This window comes from Cavia porcellus, unplaced genomic scaffold (assembly GCF_034190915.1).
Source record: "Cavia porcellus strain 051 isolate PalLab524CR breed Dunkin Hartley unplaced genomic scaffold, mCavPor4.1 scaffold_11, whole genome shotgun sequence".
NCBI lineage: Eukaryota > Metazoa > Chordata > Mammalia > Rodentia > Caviidae > Cavia > Cavia porcellus.
Window position 1 is genome coordinate 44,693,898 of NW_026947494.1, and position 22,974 is coordinate 44,716,871.

The 22,974-nt window shown below is 37.2% G+C and overlaps 1 long non-coding RNA gene across 1 annotated transcript in view; it reads left to right on the plus strand.

Annotated features, from left to right (window-relative positions):
- Nucleotides 1-22,974, plus strand: part of LOC134478096 (uncharacterized) — a 41,438-nt gene that overhangs the window by 15,094 nt on the left and 3,370 nt on the right. Inside the window, exon 2 of the long non-coding RNA XR_010050483.1 lies at nt 22,096-22,223. This is a non-coding gene — a long non-coding RNA (uncharacterized LOC134478096). The remainder of the gene's footprint in view (nt 1-22,095; nt 22,224-22,974) is intronic.

Here is a 22,974-nt window from a genome sequence, read left to right on the forward strand (position 1 = left end):
GTTTTTCTCTTTTGTTTCTCTGCTGACATATGGTGAATAAGCTTTTTTTTTTTTTTTCTTTTTAAATTTTATTTAAGGAGAAAAGAAAAAAAAGCAGGGAAAGGGTACAAGTTATACAGATTTACAGAAAAAAAATGAACAGTAGGAAATCACTAGTTAATGGATTACATATTGTCATCTTAGAAATAATTGTTCAAGTCACAAAATTAAAGCTTGTAAAGTGGACATTCCATCAATGATACTGCAAACAGTTGTGTTCATTGATCCAATAAAACTCTGTGATATCATTTTCTATCTTATACACTTAAATATACATGCAGTAATATAGCTTGGAGCACTTTCTTTTCCTCTCTTTTGTACCATGACTATTACACATTTTGGGTTTCATTGCTCCCACGGTTCTTATTACTTTTTTGGAAGAGAGTAAAACCAAATGTGACATAACAGAACAGAATCGGTCAAGTCAAATGGGTGGACATAATAGATAATGTAAAAACATAATACAAGGTGATCAACAATGGTTACCATAATGCCTCCCGCTATCTCTAATAGAATTGCCTATATCGTTAGTTATAATACAATTGAACAAAACAGTAAAGAATAAAACCGACAAAACCAAAACATTGGAGACATTGTAGGTGTTCAAAAGTAGATAAAAGTCAACGAGAATGGGCGTTATAATGAATCTCATTATCTTCACAGCTGATGCCTAAACTTTCGAACCTGATACTATCCAGCAAAACAGAATAGGGGAACATCACTTAAAAACCAGATGGTGAGAGTAATACAGGGCTTTAAATCAAGGTAATGAAAAGTCAAAGTGGGTTACTATAATATATCCTGCTATTTTTTTTCCTTTAATTAAAAGGATAAAGATAAAAAAGTAAATAATGGAGTGGAGATTGAGGTAAAAGAGGGCATAACAATGAAACAGCGCAGATCAAAACATAACCATTTAAGCAGAATAGTGTTTCACCACCAGATAATCCTAACCTAAAAGTAGTTACCATATTGTTTCTTTCTTTGAAATCCTTGAGTACAACTTCGTATACTGTAGCATTAAGTATATCAAAACAATGTAAAACCATTCAAGAGAATGACAGCATTACAGAGTATTTAGAATCGACTAACAGAAAATGAACAATGGTTTCTGTATAATCTCCTTGTCTTTAAAAGGTTTTTGCTTATACTATCGTACATAATAAAATCCAATAAAATACAGCCTATTTAGACCATTGAAGACAGAAGGACAAAAGCTAGATGAGACTTCAAAACAAGATGATACTAAATCAGTATTACCTATTAAGATGTCATTTTTCTTCAAAATAGCTGTTCCTATCATCCAATCTTCTCTGCCTCATTTCTGTTGAGCTCTTTTTCTGTCAGTAGCTGTCAGTTTGTCTTCTTCATTTTGTTCTCTGCTCCATTTGTTGTGGCCTCTCTGCCATTATTTCTGGATTCTTTGTATTTTTCTTTTTTTAGAATATCCTGCAATACTCTCTGTAGAGTTGAATTGGTGGTTGCAAATTCCCCCAGTTCCTCTTTATCCTGGAAGCACCTTGTTTTTCCATCAATTTCCAGGGACAGTTGTGCAGGATATCTCAATCTTGGCTGGAGATTATTATCTTTCAAAGCTTGAATTATTTCCCCCCACGCTCTTCGTGATTTGATGGTTTGTGCAGAGAAATCTGCTGTAATTCTGATGGGTGTTCCCTTGTAAGTGGTCTGTTTCTTGTCTCTTACAGCTTTTAATATTCTGTTTTTGTATTGAATTTCTGGAATTTTTATTATTATATGCCTGGGTGTTGCTCTGTTAGGGTTGTAGGTAGCTGGGGTCCTGTATGCCTCATACATCTGAGTATCTTTACCTTTTGCTAAATTAGGAAAATTCTCCTGGATTATTTCTGTGAGTAGCTTTTGTAGTTCACTTGTTTGTGTCCCTACTTCTTCTTTTATGTTCTTAATCCTTAAGTTATGGATCCTCTTATCATCTTCTTGTCTTTGTATTATTGCTGTTTGTTTCTTTGTTATTTTTAAGAAGTTTTTCATTTCATTCTCCCATATTACAAGTCTGCCCTCCAGTTCAGATAGTCTGTCCTTAGTTTCTTTCAAGCTGTTATGCCAGTCTTCTATAGACTTCTTAGTATCTTGGTAGTCCCTTTGAACCTGCTTCACGTATTCTATGCTTTCTCTGTTTTCTCCATCAAACAATTCTCCCCCTTTTTTCTGTTCTTCCATTCTACCACCTGTTTTTTCTTGGGTGGTAGTTAGCATTTCTCTAACTATTCTGCATACTTCTAGCTTCAGGTTATTGATAACTTCATTCCTGAATTGGTCTATGAGGCTCTCTATATGGCGCCTTATGTGTATTGGTGCGGTGTCTGCTATTGCCTGTTTCTCAGAATTGGGGGCCGAGGAGCCTTTCTTGTTGCTGCCTCTTCCCATGCTGCCTCTTCTTCTCTGTTCCTTATATATGCAAGCTTATTTAAGGGGCCCAGCTTCTCTCCCAGTCAGCCACAGCCTGATCGAATTGCGCCAGTTAGTTGTTCCCGCTCACCGCTGCGCACCAGAGAGTTACAGACCAGGCAGCCTACGCGTCTCCCCTCCCGGCCACTGTCAGGCTCTGGGATCTGGGTTGGGACAGTCTACCAGGTCCGCTGGCAGCGTCACGCAGGCCAGGCACTTTTCACCAATCCCGCCCGAGAGGGGGATGTGTGGCTGGAGTCGCCACCGCGCCCTGCTCCCGCAGGACTGCTCGGGCCCAGAAAGTCCTCTGCTGGAGTCAAACTGTGGTAGAGTGTCAGTTTCTCTCACTCACCTCACCACAAGTCAGTGCACTTCTCCCTCCCGTTCACAGATTGCCGTTCTCAGAGCTTCTGCGCGTCTCTCTCCTTGCTGAGCCGCTGTAGAGGCAGCCAGCCGCCGCGCGGCGGGAAACCCAAATCGCGGCTTACAATGGCGCGGGGTTCAGCCTCCACACTGAGTCTTTTCTGTTCCTGTTTTAGCACCAGGACTGCATTCCAAGTTGGCTTCTCTCAGCCCAGTTCGTTCCTGAGTCAGCAGAGCATATCTCCACCTGCTTATGTCTCCTTAGTCCGCACCATTCCTGGCTTCTGAGCTGAGTCTTTCAGAGAGCCTCCGGTAGTTGCTGTTATCTGTCCGCCATGTTCTCCCGGAAGTCCCGGTGAATAAGCTTTCTCTGCCACATGTTCCTACCATTATGTATTATGCTGCCAGAGGTCCAACACAACAGGGCCAAGGGACCACAGACTGAAGAGAGATTAAAATTGATCAGTATCAACTATGTTTTATATTGTTGGATCCTGAGTGATGTATATTAGAGGTTGTGTTAGTTACTTTACTCAATGCTAAAACACAATACCCAACACCCACAAGTTGAAGGAGGAAAGGTTTAGGTCAGCTCATAATGTGTAGATGTTTCAGTCCATAGTCAACTGACTCCAAGGCAGGGTGGCATTGTAGAGGGGCATCACAAAAGAGAAGCAGTCCATAGCAAAATAGGGTAGGCAGAAGGCTGCAGTAAATAGCTAGTAGCCAGCCTGCCTTTCCCTTTTGTCCCATCCAGGCTACCAGCCTTTTTGAGTCATCCCATGAAGAAACTTGCTAATTCCAATCAGTAGACTAACTTAATACCACCTATCCTTAATCCCTGTATCACACATTCATGATCCAAACAGCTCCAAAAAGCTTCAGCTGTGAGCACATGAGGCTTTGGGGAGACATCTAGATACAAACCATAAAATAGGCATTACTTTTAATTTATATTTTATTTTTACTTTATTCTCTACTTGTCATAAATATAGCTTTTGATATCCTTTTTTGCTTAATGATTTGTTTTACTAAATTGTAGGGCACGGATTACCACTAACTCATTTTTTATATTACATTTTAGTATTTTCTCTTTACTGAAAATATTTATGAAAATATGAAATATTTTGTGTTAATCATAGGTCATAGTTCAGTTCATAGTAAAACAGAGTTTAAGATCAATAAACGATGTTGGTTGCCAAGTATTTCTGGTTCATGTAAAACTAAAAGTTTCTATTACAAATTAGCTACATCTGGCAGTCTTAGTAGAAGGCCATGTAATTTCTGGGAGAAAAATAGTGAAAGAATATTATTATTTTTCTTATCTAACCACTTTCTTTTTCTTGGCTTTTTCTACCTAAAATTTGGTGAAGACTAGGTTCAAAATGATGTTCCATATTAGAAACTTCTAATCTTATTCATGAAGTAAGGCTTATCCTTTTTGGAGGTTTCTTAAGAAGCTGATAACCAGCCATATTTGGGATGCTGATTAAAAATTTACTTAAACCACTTCCTCCTAACCCCACACTAAATCACAAACAGAAACACAGTCCAGATCAGAATCATAGACATCTTACTGCTCTTTGCAAAAGCGAGAATTGTGAAATTTTAATTAACCCAAAATTGTTTGAACTGTGTTGTTTTAAGCCTTTTACTAGTCTTTATTCTCATGCCAGAATAACCACATATGAGTCCAGTCTTTCAGGATAAAGACAATCTGAGGTGATTCTACTAGAACAGCAACATTAAAAGAGTTGGTAAAATTTTTGCTGGAGTGATCCTGACTTCCACTCATTGTTGGAATTTCCTCCTTTCATAACCTTAAAAAAGAGAAACCACAACATCAAGGGATAGGAAGTTGATTATGTTGTTGAATGGATTCAGCTAGAATGTTTTCTTACATTGAGTCACAAAGTGTTTCTCAATGCATTACTTTAGAGAATATAGAAAAAGCTATGAATTAAATTTTATCCACTTTCCTTCATTTGTTGAAGCCTTAATCCCCAATGTGACTGTATTATGACTTTGGGAGAGGCAAGTAAAGTAAAAAAAAGGTATATTAATCAGTTTTCCTGTCACTGGGACACAACCCTATACCTACAATTTAACGAAGGAGAGGTTTCATTTGGCTCATGGTTTCAGGGTATTCAATCCATGGTAAGCTGGTGCCAAGGCAGAAACATTATTGCGGAAGATGTGATGAAGCTAAGATGTTTAGTTCATTGTGGATGAGAAGCATAACAGGGGAACAGTGCTACAGAGAAAGGGACTAGGGGCCAGATATAGTACCCAAGGTCATGCCTCTGTGAGCTACTCAGACACACCCAAAAGTGTACTTTAATTCTTCTGAATGGTTCCTAAGCCAGTTAAATTGACAAAATTACTGCCTGAAAATAAACATAACTGATTTATGAAGTCATAAAGGTGGGGACAGATCCATTACAGATCCATTAGCATTAGTGACCTTACAGAAAGAGGAAAGAGAAAGGGGGAGAGAGAGAGAGAGAGAGAGAGAGAGAGAACTAAGAAAGACTATGTAAAGATATAATAACAAAATATAGCTGTCTGTAAATCATAAAGACACCCATATAAGGAACCATATTGGCTGTCACTGTGATGTTGGACTTTTCAGACTCCAGACTATAGGAAATAAATTTGTTTTTTCAGGCTACCCAGTGTATAGTATTTTGTTATACCAGCTGAAGCAGACTAAGAAAGATTATATGTAATGCCTTTTCTATAGCAAAATTCTTAGCTATCTGCCCATCCCAACACTCATATTCTTTAAAATTAGAATTCATATGCCAGGAGTAGTGGCACACACCTGAATTCCCAGCACTCAGGAGCCTGAGGCAGGAGGATTGCGGGGAGTTCAAGGCCAGCTAACGCTACATAGTGAGTTTAAGACTAGTCTGAGCTACATAGTGAGACCCTATCTTAACACAACAACCAAATTAAAATTCATAGTTTATCTTGTTCATCTGATCTATTCTTGTTCATCTGATATAATTTCCAGATTGATGTTCAGACTGATTACCCACTTTGAGGTAACACCATCTTGTATAAACCTCATCAAAATAATGGTGCCTTGAACTCACTGTAGTGTTATAACTGCATTCTGACTAATGCAGTGACAATACTTTCTATGACCTAGATTTCATATTTTCTTGTTGGACATACATAATATTGGTTTTGATTTTTCAGAAACCACACTAGACTGGGGATGTAGTTCAGTAGTAAAATGCTTGCTTAGTATGCCTGAGGTCCTGAGTTCAATACCCATCCCAACAAAAACAGAACAGAAAAAACAAAACAACAATAATAAAACTCAGAATTTAGCTTAAACTTGTAGTCACCTAAAATCTGTGTGGTTTTTAGATGACATTTTTCTTGGGCCTTGTAATCCAGTAGACTCTTGAATTAGCAAGTATGAAACCACAGGAAAAAATTGTGGAAATCTTAAAAACATTGTTATGTCACCATAGAAATATGAATTCTAAGAGTTAGATGGGTCAGTGGTTAAGATGAATTCTGCATTCAAACCTTGGCCTAGTACCAAGAACCTCCTATTCAAAGATTGAGGATGTATAAAAGACCTCTGGACTGTGGGCTGGAGATACAGTTTAGGGATGGAGTGCATACATGTGCAAGGTCCTGGGCTCAACCTCTGGCCTTGAATAAATGAAACAACAACAACAAATCAACCTTGGATTGAGTGGTGGAAGAGCTGAAATTAAATCCTAGTTTTCCAAAGGGTGAGCAAAGTAGCAATCCAGTACTCTCTATGCCTCAATTTCCTACCCTGTAAGGAAAGCTCAGGCTCAACAAGCAGTTGCTTAGGTGTGAGATTTCACAGACTACACTAGTAAAAATAATATAATTGGTGTTTTGTTACTCTTTATTTTAAGGGCCTGATTTTTAAAAATTCTTTATATGTTATAGATAGAAGTTCTTTGTCCGAGAGACAGTTGGCTAACATATTTTCCCAATTCTTGTGTTTTCTTTTCACTCTGTTAGAGATTTATTTTGTTATGCAAAAACTTCTTAATAAGACGAGATTCTAGTTGTTGATTCTGGGAAGAATTTCCCATGCAGTTTGTTGTTCATGAACTGTCTGCCTACCCTTATGTCTTCAAGATTTCTACCTAATTTATCTTCCAGCAGAGTTAGTGTTTACGTTAATATTTAGATCTTTGATCCATTTGACTTTAGTGAGTGAGATGAATGTACACTTCTCAGATGAAGAAATGCAAATGGCAAATAAATATCTGAAAAAATGTTCAGCACCATTGGTCATTTGAGAAATGCAAATTAAAAAAACACCAAGATTCTATCTCACCCCAGAAAGAATGGCCAAGATCAAGAAATCAACCAGTAAAAAATGTTGGAGGGGCTGTGGGAAAAAGGAACACTTTACCACTGTTGGTGGGAGGGTATGCTGGTGCAACCACTGGGGAAATCAGTGTGGAGCCTCCTCAAGAAGCTAGGATTAGAGGTTCAATTTGACCCAGCTATCCAGTTTCTGGGCATTTTCCCAGAAGACTTGAAAACATCATACCATAGTAATATATGTGCACCCATGTTTATAGCAGCACAATTTGTTATAGCCAAATCTTGGAAACAACCTAAATAGCCATCAATCAAGGAATGGGCAAAAAAGATGTGATATTTTTATATAATAGAGTACTACTCAGCTATAAAGAACGATTGCATTGAGGCTTTTATAAGTAAACAGATGTGACTTGCAACCATACTCATAAGTGAAATAAATCAAATTCACATGCGTAAAGACTGTATTGTCTGTCTAGTGTAAGAAACTGAAAGAGCAAATATGATCCAAAAATCTATAATAAATACAGTGTAAGGATAAGAAACTGCTAAAGAAGAAAAATAACTTGTGGGAGCAATGGAAGCTGGAAATTGACTTAGGGCATGAACCAGACATGACCCTACCAGAAAACAATAGGTGCCCATGTCAGCCATGTGAAGAAGTTGCTTTAGCCCAGAAAAACACCAAGCTCCTAGACAATCCAAGCAATGGGTTGGTTGGCAGAGGGGCTAAAATTGATATCATCTTTCTGGTATATTAACATGCTGCATTTGTGGAGCAGTTCCTTTCCTTCCATCAGGAGGATAAGGGCTCCACCTGACCCCAGCTTTGTCTTTTCTTGATTTTTCTCATTCTCTCATGGTCCTGAACCCCAAGAATCTCAGAAGCTGCATTGGGTCATGGTGATAACTGGGATGGAGGAAAAGAGGAAAGAAGGAAGGGAAAAGAAAAAAGACATAAATTTGTGTATGCATACATAAGATAGCTAAAATGACTATAACACTAATTGTATTAGTTTTTGGAAAATCACAGTTAATACTCACATAATTAGATCAGTTTTACATGTCTATATCTGGTAATCTAAGCAACCTTTTTGAAGGTAACAATATGCAATATTACAACCATTGTTAAATTCCTATCATATTGTTTTAAAAAAACTATACTGTTATTATTTTTGGTTTATTGTTGTTTGTCTCTTGCTTTTTGTTTTTCTTTTCTGTGACTCTTTTTCTCTTAAATAAAAAATAAAAAAGAATATATGAAGTTAGTTTTTATTAAACCATTAATGTAACTTTAATCATAGAAGTACATAATCTTGGGCTGGGGATTTAGCTAAGGGGCTTATGCATATTAGGTAGCAATGAGATGATACATCAGAGAGTAGAAAGTTATTCATTAGTCCACTAACTTAATCATTTTTTAAATAGTTATTTAGCTCTTACTATCTGCCAGATGCTTAAAAACTGGGATATATCAATGAACAGTATATACAAAATTCGTGGTCCTCTGTAGTACTTGTATACTAGAGGTAGAAGACAGAAAATAAATAATAAACATCATACATAAGTCAATTATATAGTATTTTGTAAGATGATAACTGCTTTGAGAAACAAGAAAAGGTAGACCAAGTTAGGGAGTTGAGGACTACTGTAAACCAAATATTGTATATTATAATCTAAATAGTGTAATCCTTTTTCTTGTCTTCCCTACAACTCAAGAAATTTTATATTTGTAATTCCATTGAAAATTTATTGTAATCCTGGCAAGTTAGTTCCAATCTACCACCTCCACGGTGAGAATAAAGACACTAAATTAGGGGCAGCCAAGAGGTCCCAAGTCAGGTCCAGATACATGCAACAAAGGCCTTGATCCAAGGTCTCACCCAGAATTTATTATCTTGTGAAGAAGGGAGTGGCTCAAAGATGTGTGACTGTGGGTTGGCGGGAATTATGTGAGCAAGGTGAGTTGAGCTGGCCAATTGGAGAGCAAGCACCTCTGCAATATGCAGGGAGAAAGGTATGCACAAAGACCAATTTGTATAATTCAATTGAGCTGGCATCTGAATGATTTAGGAGGCTGTTGCTTCAGTTTCTGATATGTAAACTTTTGTGCCTTGGGAAGACATAGCCTCTTGTGGCTTGAACCCCATTGACATTCTTGGAGCTACATGGCTCTGCTATCCTGCTGTGCTCAATTGTTTATAGGGAACATGGTGCAAGGATACAGGAAACTGTTGGCTGGCTTCAAAGATTACATACCAGTACTTGAGCTAGCCTTATTTGCATTGCTTAAAGCCAATTGAAGGGAAAAGGAAACAGCATAGCCAGCTCTGTACATATCAGTACATAGACACAGTGGTTTAACTAACACTGAAGCAATTGTTCTGCATTCAAGGAGAGCTGCGCAGGTGTCTCCTACAGAGGACTATATTCTTTCTGATTATAGCTTAGCAAAGAGCACTGGATCTTATGAATATGATTGTCCCTTTTTTTCTTCTACTTACTTCCTCAGACCTACCCAGTTAATTGATTAATCTAGAAGTATATAACTTATTTTGCATATTTAATATGCTTAATGCAGCATTGTTGTAGACTGTGGTAATTAATTCAACTTGAAAAATGGTCACAAAGTTATTTATTTAGAATAACAGCTTGTGATTTTATTAGTACTGTATTTGATTTTGAAAATGCCCACATTTAATCTATTGATTAATCATCATTTAGTCAACAAATATTTATGGACTATTTGTTATGCCGAAGACTGAATTTTATGTACATGTTTTAGAGTTATAGTTACAGAATTGTGAACTCTAGAATCCCTGGGTATTTATAAGGAGGCAGTTAGATGCCTAGAAATTTTATGAAGTTAAAAATGTGTTTTTTCTAATCCAATTAATAAAACTACAGTATATTTGTTTATTTTATTTTACAGTTTTTCAAAAATACATTAGTTGGTCTCACAATAGCTGCCCAGTAGGTAAATTAACATGTTTTCCTCACCTTATGTATACGGAAACTTGAGATTCCAGGAAGTTAAATGCCTCACCTTAATCACTTGGGGAGTTATATTGCAATAACTTTAGGTTGCAGGGTCATTGTCTAGCAACAGCTGATCTTGAGCTATTTGGTGTAAGATTCTCACACCTTCAGTCAGATTCAGGCATCTCTGGGAACTGAGGTACCCTCCATGTACTGCCCCTCTAGACTTCTCTTGATCACCCACCTGTTTCTGAGCTCTACATCCTTGGCATCAAAAGGGCTCAGGTGTTAAATGGAATCAGGATTCTCCATCTCTTTTGTCTTGGCCAATGCATCCAGCCCTCTTTTTAGGCTAGGTTTTGGTAAGTGAATGGAGGAGCCACAGCAGGGGGAGGGGAAAAAGGAAACAGCCATGTTTATTTCAGCTCTTTTATCTTATTACTGATCTCAACTTGCTACTTACTTTCTCCTATCTGACTGTAGAAAAAGGAAAATGAAAATCAAAAGAATTGTACACATGTGACCCTAACCATTTAACTTTGGAAAATATGTATCTAGGCCTTAAATTGTGGTTATTTTCAATCTAGTGACAAAATGGGCAGATGGAATATTACCCCTTGCAAGAAATGTATTAAAGATATCTGGGGAAAGATTGTCAGCTTCAGGTACTTTTTTGGGGGGGAGGGAACCAGGGATTGAGCTCACGATCATGCGCTTGCAAGGCAGGTGCTTATGCCATTATGCTAAATCCTGGCCCAACTTCAGGTACTTTTGAGGTGCAGCTGAGGCTTGCTGATTCCATATTACTGACAGCAGTATGTTTTGCCTCCTGGTGTGTTGAGCTTGAAGGAAAATTTGAGCTCAGTGTTTCTTAGAGTGTGCTGTGATTGGCAGTATCAGTGTTACTTGGGACCTTAATACAAATGCAAATTCTTGAGCCTAAATCCAGACCTACTAAAATCAGAAATTCTCAGGTAAGACCCAACAATTGTTTGAAAAGCCTTCCACGTGATTCTAATACAAGCTATATTTGAGAACCTCTGTACTAACACAGTAAAGTTTTCATATAAAGAAGTTCAAGTAGGCAAATTGGAATGTTAACAAGTGAGGAATCTGGGAGTGGGGAAAGGTGTGGTATAGTTTTTGTTTTGAGATATAGGATCCTTCCTGGGAAATCACTTGTGTGGGCAGCTGTCTTCTCTTAATGAGCTAAAGCTCTTTTTGCTTTGACTATGAGTTTATATTTTTGTTTGTTTGTTTTTTTTGGCAGTACCAGGGATCGAATTCATGACCCTGCACTTGCCAGGCAGGTGCTTGTGCCACTGAGCTAAATCCCTGGTCCTTATGAGTTTATTTTTTAATCTATTCTTGGCAGGCTCTTTGTTATAATCAAACACCATTTCAAAGACAGGATCACCAAAGAGATGCAATAGCCAAACGGAATGGAAGACAGCCTGTGCAGTGTTGAGCCGAGACGTCCTGTGGGAACCCATCAACTCCTCCACTATAGTAACAACATTGATGACATCATGGCAGACTGCTCTGTCACCAGAATAAGGGTAGAAGAGTGAGGTTTTCTGATCCATTTTGTTACTTCATGACCCTTTGACACCAATGGAACTTGTAAAATGGATCTTTGTAGGTGGCATGGTATATTTTCTGCACATCCTGCACTTCATCATATTTCTAACTTTCAACCCTTTTGATAAGGATTTGAACAATGTCCTAAAGTAAGAGAACTGTGTTATGTTTTTGTTTGTTTTTGAGGCAGGGTCTTGCTATGCAGTTCAGGCTGACTGAACTTGCTGTGTCGATGAGGTGGCCTTTAACTCACAGCGATTTTCCTGCCTCAGCCTCCCAAGTGCTGGGATTACAGGTATGCACCGCCACACCTGGCATTGTATTATTATGGAAAAATTTTCTCATAGTCAAACTTCCTTTTCAATGGCAGAATGTACTATACAGTATTAGCTGAAATTTGGGGTCATGTTGGAATAGAATGAAACAGATCTGAGAAGTTAGGTTGCTTCCAAGAGCACCTGTTTCAAATAGCTCATCAATTTCCTGGGACTGAAGACATGCTTAAAGTTATAGTGATAATGGTGATGGTAATAATTCACTCTGGGATTTTATTTCAAGCCACAGGAACTAAAATGTAAGTACAGTTCCCATGGGGAAATACAACCTTTAATCTTAATCCATTATTTCCTCAAATTACCGGATTACTCAAAATAGCCAGTTTCTTCACTAAACACAGCTGAATTTGTTCTGTGGGAAGTGCCACCATCTGCCCCTCAGCCTTGCCTCACCACCAACAAAATTCTTCTTCAATGAAAGGCGATTGAATAAACCCCGTTGGTCTGGTTAAGAGCATGCGTTTTAGAGTCAGATTACCTGCGCTTGTCTCTACTAACCTGGCTCACTAGTGCTGTACCTTTGGGTGGATCTCTCAATCTTTCAAAACTAGTTTAGCCACTTTTAAAATGGAGAAATAATAATACTAATATTATAGTATTAGCAGTTGTATAGGGTCTTGTATACAACCTGTGCTTAATAAATATTAACTCTTCCTGTGTTTAAAGAGGAAATATCATAATGGTTGGAGATTTTATAGCCAAACTGTACAGTTTGAATCCCTTCTCTTCTGCTATTAGCTGAATGTCATTGGCTACTTTAGCTAAGCTCTGTTTCTGTCTCCTCATCTATAAAATGTGTAATGCTGTTATTTTACAGAATAGTAAAGGATTCAGTGAGTTAGTACATGTAAAGTGCTTAGAACACTATTTGGCACATTGCAAGCTGGAGTAAAGATTAGATGAGACCATTATATAAGGACCATGATGTAGAAAGTGTGGTTGAAAAATATAGTGAATGTTTAAAAAATTTTAATTATAGTAAAAGGCACATTGCCATTAGTATCCCTTAAAAATACTCCCTCTCACTTCAAACACAGGTATCCAATTGTTCTTGACATATTTTTGTCCTTTTTTTTTTCAATTTTGTTTTTTCTGGTCCAAATGAATTTTAAAACCATTTTCTTTATTTCTATGAGATATGCTACTGGAATTTTGATCCAGATTGCATTAAATCTGAATAACAATTTTGGGAGTATGGCATTTTACTATATTGGTTCTTCCTACTCAAAAACAAGGGATATCTTTCCACTTTCTGATATCCTCTTTGATCTCTTTTTTTCAGAGCACTGTAATTTTCAATGTAAAGGTCTTTTATTTCCTTCATTAGATTGATTCTTAGGTCTTTTTTTCTTTCATTTTTCTCTTGATTGTGGTTATGAAAGGTGTTGTTTCCCTAATTTCTTTCAGTTAGTTTATTTGTATACAGGAACGCTATTGATTTTTAAGTGTTGACTTTGTATCTAGTTATGTGACTGAATCTAATTATTAAATTTAGAAGTCTTGGGGCTGGGGATTTAGCTCAGCGGCATAAGCACCTGCCTTGCAAGCAGGCAGTCGTGAATTCGATCCCCGGTACCAATAAAAAGGAAAAAGACAAAAAAAAAAAAATTAAATTTAGAAGTCTTTTGGTGGAGATTTTGGGGCCTTTCATGTAGAGTATCATACATGCAAATAATGATAATTTAACTTCTTCCTTTCCTTTCCTATCCTTATTCCTTTTTAAAAATCTCTCTTGTCTAATTGCTCTGGCTAATGTATCCAGAACTACATTGAATAAGAGTGGTGATGGTGAACATCCTTATCTTATTCCTGATTTTAGAGTGAAATCTTTCAGTTTTTGTTCATTTAGTATGATGTTGGTTATTGGTTTGTCATAGAGTGCTTTTATCATACTGAGATAAAGACCATTTATTCCAATTTTCTGTAGGTTTTTTTTTTTATCATGCATGGGTGTTAGACTTTGTCAAATGCCTTTTCTGCATCTATTGAGATGTTCATATGGTTTGACTCTGGCTGTGTTAATATGTTGCATTATATTTATTGATTTGCATATGTTAAACTATTGCTACATCACTGGAATGAATCCTATTTGGTCATGGTGTATAATCTTGATGATTTGCTATATTCTGCCCAACTCTTATTGAGGATTTTTGCCTCTATGTTAACTTGGCAGGTTGGCCTATAGTTCCCCTTTTTTGGTTGTATGTTTCTCTGGTTTTTATATCAGGGTAATGCTTGCTTCCAGGAGTGAATTTGAAAGTATTACTCCTTTTCTTTTTCATTAAAGAGTGTGAGGAGTAGTGGCATTAGATCTTCTCTAAATTTCTTGTAGAATTTAGCAGTGAATTTATCAGTATCTGAACTTTTCATTGTTGGTAGGTTTTTAATTATATCTTCAATTTCATTGACTGACACTGGTTCATTAGAAGTTTTATATTTCTTGATTCAGGTTTCTAGGAATCTATTTCTTCTGGGTTTTCCATCTAATTACAATACAGGTTCTTAAAGTAGGATTGATGATCACCTGAATTTCTTCAGGATTTGTTATGCTTTCACCCTTTTCATTCCTAATTCCATGGATTTGAGTCTTTTCTTTCACTTTTTGATGAGATTGTCTACTTTATGTAATCTTTCAAAGAAGCAACTCTTTGATTCATTGATTCTTCATATTGTTTTCTTAGTCTCTTTTGCATTAATTTCTGTTCTGATCTTTGTAATTTCCTCCCTTACAAGAGCTTGAGCTGGGGATTTAGCTCAGCAGCGTAAGTGCCTACCTGGCAAGCACAAGGTTGTGAGTAAAGAGCTTTGGGCTTGACTTGCTCTTCTTTTTCTAGAAGTTTGAGGTTCAACATTAGACTGTTTGTTTGAGTGCACTCCTTCTGATATGAAAATCCCCCACTATAAATGCCCTCATAGGACTGCTTTCATTGCATCCCATAAATTTCAGTATGTTGTATGGAATTATCATTTAGTTGTAAAAACTGTTTGCTTTCTTCTTTAACTTCATCCGTGACCCACTGATTTTTCAGGAAGGTGCTATATAATTTTTGCGTTTATGAAGTTCTTGTGGTTTCTTTGGCCATTGATTTCCAATTTCATTGCATTATGGTTTGGTAACAGGCCTGAGATAATTTCAGATCTTTTTCATTTACTTAAGCATGTTTTATGAACTAGTATGTGGTCTATTTTAGGGAAGTCACATGTACAACTGAGAAGAATATATATTCCAATGTTGTGGAGTAGAATACTCTGTAGACATCTACTAAATTCGTTTGTTCAAAAGTTGGTTTAGTTCTGATATTGTTTTGATTTTTTTTTTGTCTATTTGGTCTATTTGTGACAATAGAGTAGTGAGGTCTCCCATTACAATTATATTAGGGCTTAGCTGATTTTTCATGTCGGATAACATTTGTTTTATAAGTTTGGGTACACTGGTATTTGGTACAAATACAGTTAGAATTATTATTATTTCCTCTTGGATTGTTCCTTTCTCAAAGATATAGTGACCTTCTTTGTCACCTAGTCTTTGAAATCTGTTTTCCCTGCAAATAGAATACCTACCTCTGCTTTTTTTTTTTTTTTTTGGTTTCTGCTGCATGCAGTATTGTTTTCCCTCATTTAAATTTCAGTGTGTGAATTTCTTTTTTTAAATTAAAAAGAAAAGAAAAGTTTCTTAAAATAGCAAGGGACCATGAAAAGTCAATCCAACAGCTGCTAGATGATGCAAAGAAGAGTAACCTAAGATTGATTGGAGTCAATAAAAGGTATTTCTCATTTTAAGCATATTATTGGATCTTGGTTCTTGATCCATTCTGGCAGTCTGTTTCTTTTGATGGGTGAATTGAGACTATTTACATTGATGGTTACAACTGATATGTATTGACTTATCCTTTATTTTCCTGTTGTTGCTTCTCCCCTCAGAACATTTTGGGGTGCTGGTTTAGTGATCATGAATTTCTTCAGGTGTTCTTTATTAGAGAAGTGTCTTGTTTCTCCATCCACTTTATTTTTTTATTTTGAAGGTAATAAAAATACAACAGAACAAGACAGAACAAAATCAACTGAGACAATGAAGTGAAATTGGTACAGAACTCCACAGCAGAATATTGGGATAACAGCAATACGTATCATAGTATATCTCATTATCTTCATAATAGTTGTCCAGTCAGGTAGGTATAGCAAAATCAAATCAAAAACAGAACTATTCGAAAGAGAATATTGAATAGCATAATACAATTAATCATAATGAAACAAAACAGTGAAAAAAATTGTCTTCAAATAGAAGGAATTCTATGTCTTCAAATATGGAAGGAATTCCCCCATATTTGCTATACTGCATACGGTCATCCTCTCAAGTCATGTCCAGACCTCTTCCCCAGTTTCTAATGGATGTAATTGGGGTTTTGGATGTTTGATTTCCAGCCCTGGCACTGGTAGGCTCATGGGAGCTGCTGACTGGGTCTCCTCCTGGATCGTGCTGGAGGGAAGCGCTTACCAAGGCGGGTGAGCTATTCTCTTCTGCAGCCACCTGGATTACACCATGGCCGACTCTCAGCAGCTGCCAACTGGATCTTCTCACTTGTGCAGGAGGGAGGCACTTACCAAGAGGGCGGGCGAGTTGCCTCTTCTGCAGCTGCCTGGGTTCCACCATGGCCAATTCTCCTCTCCATCCATTTTAAAACATAGTTTGATGGTGTACATCAATCTGGGTTGGACTTTGTTTTCTTTTAGGATTTGAAATACTTCACTCTAAGCTCTGCTTAACGAGAGTTTGTGTTGCAAAATCAGCTGTGATTCTGATGGGCTTTCTTTTATAGGTGATTTGTTTCTTTTCTCTAACAGTTTTTAATATTTTATCTTATGTTGAATTTCTAGAATGTTTACTATTATAAGGCTTTGGTATGCATTTTTTGATCATGGCTAATTGGAGCTCTATATACTTCATTTATCCATGTCAAATTCCCTGTTTGGGAAGTTTTCTGCCATTACTTCTGTGATCAGGTTTTTTTCTCTTTTAGTGTTGTTTGTTTTATCTCCTGTTTTTTATTGACTCCAATCAATCTTAGGTTACTCTTCTTTGCATCATCTAGCAGCTGTTGGATTAACTTTTCATGGTCCCTTGCTATTTTAAGAAACTTTTCTTTTCATGAATGTTAACTGTAGGAGATTAGATAATGAGGAACAAGTCCTAATTGACTTTTTCTGCAGGCACAAAGGAGATAAACAACAAGCTGTGATTTGGCAACATGCAGGCATGCACGTATATTGCAAATTCCAGAGAAGAGTCAACACAGCTAATATCTGGTTGTTTACCTGTATACAGTAGATAACAGGAGGCAGATGAGTTTTCTCCTACCCTAACTGCTTGCTCCTGAGTCTAATAAATAAAAACAAGGTGTCCCAAATGCTCAGGACACTTTGTCCACTAGAGCAAAAGCTCCCTGGCCCCTCTTTTAGTTTTATTTCTTTGTATTATCTTTAATCCCCCCACCCTGTTTGGGACTGGTTTCTACAACTAATTGCAATCCTGTTTTCTATATCTGATATTCTTCCCTAACACTGGTTTATTCTGCTGTCTATATTTTCAATGGAAATTTTAATCTGAACATCTGTTTGAATCTGTTTCAGGGATTCCAACTTTTTCTTATGTTGGATATTCATAGTTTGTGTCATTTTCCTAAGATTCTCTTAATTTTTTTATTTTTTTAATCTGTATCTGCTCTAGAATCATTAGCCATGTTTTGCACTATGGTCATCATCTCTGTAGTTGTCTCAGAAATTATCTGCTTCATTACTTCCTCTGTTAACACTTCAGAGAGTCCAGGTGTTTGGCAGCTTTCGATTTGTCCCGCTTCATTGGCCCCTGGGTTTCCCTTGGTGAACTGGAAGCCTGGGGTTGCATCTTGCTTCTGTATCTTTTCATTTTCTATTTTTTTAGTTTAATTTTTTGGGATGATTTTAAGTGGTTTATGGCTGGTAGTTTTATTGCTAGTTTTTAGAACCCTTAGGAAATGACTACTTGCTGGCTTTTGAGTCTGTTGCAAGATCTTACCTCTTTAATTTGTTTGGTATGAGAAGTTGCTGCTTACTTGGCCTAGCCTTTGGTTCTTTTTTTTTTTTTTTTTTTTTTTTTGTCTTTTTCATTTTTATCGGTACCAGGGATCGAACTCACGACCGCCTGCTAGCAAGACAGGTGCTTATGCCGCTGAGCTAAATCCCCAGCCCCTAGCCTTTGGTTCTTTGGCATTGGCCTATAGTACTACGTCTGACTCTTAGGCAACAACTTGGTTTCAGGTAGAATCAAACTAACATTATCTTCTTAAAATTTAACATCTATTTAACAGTGGCTAATTCATCAAAAATGGATTGAGAAAGAATACCAGAGGGAGCTGGAATAAGCTCTCAGGAGGACTGTTCCTCACACCTGTAGAGTAGCAGGAGATGATATAAGTGAGGCCCACCTGTTGTGTTTTAAATACTTAAAAATTATTTAAAAAGTCAATAAAATATATTATCCTTCTATTTTTTGACAAGTATACCTCATAACAACCCAAATGTTCAATTGCAAGTGTAGGAAATTTCCATGCCAGAGGTTGAAGGGACAGAGAAGGCCTAAACTCTAGGCCCTTCCTTTACTCAGCTTCTTTATGCACCCATTCCCATTGTCCAAGGCCCAATTCCCTCACTCATGTTTAACCATATCCTCTTACCAGTGGCACCAGTGTGCCACCTGCCAATTGCTAGAGAAGTACCAGACAGATGTACTGGAAGTTATCTTGGGCTTTTGAGCAAAAATTACTCATTCTGGAGAGGGAGTGTTTGTCCCCAACTTGCCATTCATATATTGAAATGTGGCTATGTTTATAGATTTTGGAGATGAGACATCTACTGAAGTAATTAAGGCTAAATTAAGCCATAAAAGGAGGGCCTGCTCTGATTGACTTAGAGTCCTTTTAATAATATCAAAGCTTTCTTCCCTCATCCTTCCAGTGCACATGTACCACAGAATGATCATGTGAGGGCATAGTAAGACAGAGATCACATGCAAACCACAGAGACAGTTCTCATTTGAAACTGACTATACTGGCACCCTGCTTGTAGATTTACAGACTCCAAAATGGTGACGAAGCATAATTCTGTTACTAAATTGACCAATGTGTTTTATTTTGTTGTGGCAGCTCAAGCACCCTATGCAGGACATTAGGGTTGGCTTCTGCTAAGGAAAGCCAACCAGAAAAATTTAGCATCTATGCAAAAGAATGGATACTAGGGCTAGGACCTCCTTAGTTCCAAGAATGGCCTTTCTCCTCTAAAGTGCTCAGGATGAAGTAGAGAAAGTTTGAATTTCATTTATACTTGGTTGAAGCTGAGGACTGTAAGAATTAAAACAAGAACTAAATGGCAGTGTGCCACAGTATAGTCATGAATTACTCCACTAGAAATTATCTTAGAAGTTATCTACCAAAAACCCTGTGGAGATTATCAGTCTAATTCTTCTAGAAATATGGTACATGGATCCAAAATAAAAGAGAAAGAAAGATCTGCAGTTGAGGAGCTCTGGGATAATCCAATGTTCTCTGTGGAACACAAGGTGATGCAATAATCCAAAAGTTTACAGCTTTTATTGATATCAATCAGGGAGATGGGTGGGGGCCACAGCAGAGTGCTCAGAAAAAGAAACTTTGTAGGTATTGGCTGTAAAGAGAAACAGAGCAATTTTATACCAGGCACAAAGACCTCCAATTAGCAATGTAATGGATAGTTCAATGGATGCAAGTCTGGCACCTTTACTCCTAGGAAGGTATAATTCTTATTGAGTCCTAAGGCCTTAGCTGAGATGTTATCTCATATCTTGACCCTGGAATTTCACAGATTTCTGCTTGAGCTCCCTTTCCAGCCATCAGCAGAGGGGCTATTCTTACCTGTGTGTTGCTGCTTTGCTATTTTTGAGACTCATTAGTCCTTGGCCAGACTTGGTCATATTCCTTGGCCAGTTATGGGAACCTCTGTTTCAAAATAGCCAGCTTTGGGCTGGAGATTTAGCTCAGTGGCATAAGCGCCTGCTTTGCAAGCAGGCAGTCGTGAGTTCAGTCCCTGGTACCGATAAAAAGGAAAAAGACAAAAAAAAAAAAAAGCCAGCTTCGCATATCTCAGTGAATGGAGTTGAAGGGGAGGTCAGGCAAAGACAAAGGCAAGGAGTTTCATTCCTCAGGAGACTGTAGCTTTTTTGGCTCCCACAGTCATCTAGTCCTTATTTTATATTTGGAGAATCCAAGGTCCAGACACTTCCAAGGTGACACAGAATGTTATTGAGATCCTGATTCTCTAAAATTTTAGACATATGCCCCTTTTTTAGGTTATAAAAGCTTCCTTACTCATGGATTAATTTTCAAATGCCTAATTTTAATAGGAGAAGGTCTTTGGACTTTGTGTGAGGATTCTTGACCCTTTTCAAACCAGGGCTACTTATGTTTGCTTTTCTGGGTTGAGGAAGAGATAGCATTTGATTAAAAATCATACATAACTGCTAGTATAATTTTTGTTTATCTTAACATTTGTTAACTAAAGAAAAAGTGCATAATTAAGCTTTGGGAGGATAAGGATTTGGGTATTCACAGACTGTTATTTACTCTAACCAGACAAACATGATTAACAGGGCAATATATTCTTTTGAGGTTCAAGTGTAGTGCTTGTTTACATAAAAGTCTATTCAGGTCATATGAAGGAAGTAGGTTTCAAATGGGGAAAACCCAGCCAGGCTAAAGTTAAATAATGAGTCTCAGATCCAAGTACATTCCTGAGGTCCTAGAGGAGTGAGGGGAGAGGGGTCAGTCAGGACCTCAGGAGATTCCAGTGTAAAGGAGTAGGATTAGCTGCTACTTCTGTGGTTTTGTGTGCCCACTGTCCTTCCTTTAATGATAGGAAACTTATCCCACTGATGATAATGACAATCCTTCCAGGCAGGGAGAAGTCTAATTATGAAAACAATTTTCATTTATCTAGGGCATTTATGTTTTCAAATACTCTTACATACTCAAATACATTCGAATTAATTTACTGTGGATTTTTCTTATTCTTTTTTGAGAAGTGACAATATTAAAATTTCAACAGATCAAATGATTGGAGAGATTAAATGATCAAGTCATAAACTAGGCTTCTCTTTGGCTTTTTTTCTTTTAAATGGACACGGACCCCTTCAATTAGGGTTAGTCTTTTTTTTTTTTTTTTTTTTTTTTTTTTTGCGGTACTGGGGATGAACTCACAACCTCGTGGAATTAGTTTTCTTGTTAGGGATTTGTTGGCTCCTTTCACATATAAGAATATTAACCTCATGCATGGCATAAATACATAGTTTAAAATTAACTTTTAATCTTTATGTTTTTTGCTGTATAAAAGCTTAAAATTTCAGTATGATCAAATATATTTTATGACACCTCTATTACTTTTGCTTAGAAATTGTCTCCTATGTTACTTTATAATGCACCATTTGTAACTAAATTTTTATATTCAACATTCTAAGATCTGTTTTTGAGATTTCCTGTTTGTATCACCACACTGTTTTAATTATTCTAGCTTTATACTGTTTGAATACCACTAATCTTTCTCTTTCAAGCATTTCTTAGAAATTCTTGAATGTTTATATTTTCAGTTTATTTTTAACATCATTATGTCAAGTTCCTACACATACAAATATTTTAAGTTAGATTTAGATTAAACCTATAAATTAATTCTGTTTTGGGAACACAGGATATTTCATTTATTACAATTTTACTTTTAAAGTTTTACAAATTTGCTGTTGTTTTCATGTAGGCCTACCCATTTCCTGATGCAATTATTTCTAGCATGTGAAATATTTTTGTATTATAGGTGGATTTGTTTCTTTTAATTATATTGCATAATATTGCTGGTATATGGAACATTTACAGATTTATGGATACTTCATGTTTAACAACTGAAGAACTTTCTCTGGACTGCTAAAAGTTTTGTAGTTGAGTAACATTAAACTTTTCAAATAATTAGATTTCTTATTTCTGTTTCTTAGGTATTATCAATTGTCAAACATGTGTAAAAAAATGCAACATCTAAAGCAATCTTTGTTTCCTGTTCTCTCCACTTCTGCAATCAAGAGAAGGCTAACAGACGGTGACACTGTGGGAGGGCTGGAGTCAGGTTGGTATCTGACAGGGAATGGCAGAAAGAAGATGCCTCAGGGCTGTGGGCAGCATGGTTTCTGTAGCCTTGGGTGCTGGCCAGGAGTTGTCCAAAGAGCTGAGGACTGAGCTCCCAATTTGTGGTGGTCAGTGATCATCTACCTTGCCTCTGGTTTCCATTCCCTTTGCTTCAGCCCTGCTCTTTTCTCTTCTTCTTCCTCTGTGGGTGACATGTCAGTGGCCACAGCCTCGGTAGTAGGGAGAGAGAAGCTGGTAGCATGGTGCTAGGTTAAGTAGGAGCTTATTCATCTCGGCCAAGATCAGACCTTGGCTCACTAGCAAGGAACTCTAATACATCTGACTTGATGTAATTTCCCTTTCTTTTCATCCTCTGCTCCTACTTTTCTCTGAGCCCCCAGAACCTCTCACTGTGACTCTTGCAACTAAAAAAAGAAAAGAAAATGAGAAAACACTTAAATAAGATGCAACTCCAGACATCCAGTTCGCCAAAGTTAAATCCAGCAGGCAATGAAGTGGGACAATTCCAAAGCCTTCCACTTGGTCTCCCACTGAAGTGGTAACAATGAAGCAATTGAATGAGGCTCCTGAAAAATTCAAATGAGAAATAGTCTCTCAGGTAACTGCAGAGATGTTGTCCAAAATAAAGGCCATGCTTAGTGATGCTGGAGCAGATAAGATAAGACACTGATTCTTGCAATAGCTTCCTCAATGGCTCATCTCCAATCAGTTCTTTTCTCAGGGTAATATTT